Genomic DNA, 1,655 nt, shown 5'->3' with positions numbered 1-1,655 from the left:
GCTGGTGCCCCCTTTAGCTAGACCCGCAGCTGACTCCCTAGCACCGGAGGGGTTTTAGTCTCTAAGATCCTTTCAGAGGTGTCTGTGCTCACAAGGCCCAAGGACAGCTGGCTGCCTTCCTGCATGATACTAGACCAGACCTTCAGTAGATGGCCCCTCAGTCAGCTCTAAAAGAAGCCAGGTCTTGGCAGTCAGGCCCTCAGATCACCCACCTGAGGCCTACAACAACAGATGCAGCAGCTTTGCCTGGGATGGCAGCATGCCCCCACCAGGCTGGACCAATCCTTTACAGGGAAAGACCCAGATCTCAGTGTGCTCACTAAATATATACAATCATGCAGCATGCCATCAGAGCCTCTTGCTCTGGGATAGGTCAGGGCTTTATCAATATTTATGCTGCCATCTGCATAGCTCCACACCTATGATCCAGAAGCTTCTCAACCTTTCTGGATGCAGAGGGAGCTATCAGGCTGGCAGCAGCTGAACATACTAAAAAGTCCTAACTAGCAGAACACAGAAACACTGATAACATTGTGCACGCTATTAATTTTCTTTCTTTCTTGCTTTTACTTGCCTTTACCTAACAATCCCAAACACACTGACTACAGTGTGACAACCAGGGACGGACTGACAACTCATGGGGCCCCCGGGCAATAGGGGATCAGGGGGCCCCTGTGTCCTTGCCCAATCTCAAAAAAGCCTATGATAAAGGTACCAGGGGCATCTCATGGGGCCCCCTACTGACCCCGGGCCCTCGGGCACTGCCCGAGTTTCCAAATGGTCAGTCCGCCCCTGGTGACAACTACATTTACCTATCAAAACACAAAGTAAATATATCTATCTAAAGCTAGCGCCTATCTCAGAGGGTGCTACATCGCTTCTCGGCCTTTTGGCTAAGATCAAGTGTAGTATCTGTTCTTATCAGTGTCCAGTGGGGGTGCTCCCAGTCATTCTAGCTTTGCGGGGATGACTGTTGTATATTACCCTCACTGGTATGATGGGGGTCTGGACGTCTAGTACTGGGGGGACAGAAACCGGGATGCCCACACGTAGCTGGGGCCTGGGAGTAATTCCCCCGAGGAGACCGGAAGGACCCAGTACCTCCTGATTTGGACGGATCTACCTTGTCTGGCCAGGGTCGGGAAGGCAGAGAGTCCACAAACCAGTGACCCCTGAGTAGACGCCCTCAGGGGTGCCACTAGTAGCACCTGGGTGTGGGACTCCACAGTGTGAAGATGGCACATGGTCACTGTGTTTTCAACTTTTTCTGCACAGCGCCCTTAGGACCAGGCCTTATGGCTAGGACCAGGGCAATTTTTGCTACAGGCCTCAGGGCCTGGTCTGTGCACTATTTGGCACGACCACTTTTTTATTCTCTTTTTATTTAATTTATACACTCCCACGTATTGTCACTTTTTCTTTACTTATGTGTGTGTTTTTCTCACAGGATGGAGGGTGTGGGTCCTCGGGCCTGCCCTGAAGTCTAGGGGGAGGATGTGTGGCCTTTTGGTTCCTTCCTCCCCTGATCCCTAGGGGGTTTTCTCTTCGGGAGAGCCCCCTGACCAAGTACTGGGTGTCCGGCTTTGGCTGGACACAAGGAACGGTGGTCCACCAGGCCTTTTGGCCAGGAGGATCAAATGGGAACCTTGTCCCTG

General features: G+C 52.2%; 1 pseudogene; it reads left to right on the top strand.

The window, feature by feature from the left end:
- Positions 1-873: 873 nt before the first annotated feature.
- Positions 874-1,016, top strand: LOC149452182 (U2 spliceosomal RNA; annotated as a pseudogene).
- The last annotated feature ends 639 nt before the right edge of the window (positions 1,017-1,655 follow it).

The sequence above is a fragment of the Staurois parvus genome, unplaced genomic scaffold (assembly GCF_062004578.1).
Source record: "Staurois parvus isolate SC_StPar_1 unplaced genomic scaffold, SC_StPar_1.0 ptg000491l, whole genome shotgun sequence".
In the NCBI taxonomy this organism is placed as follows: Eukaryota; Metazoa; Chordata; class Amphibia; order Anura; family Ranidae; genus Staurois; species Staurois parvus.
The sequence above is the reverse complement of the archived record's forward strand: the minus strand, read 5'-3'. Positions and strand labels throughout refer to the sequence as shown.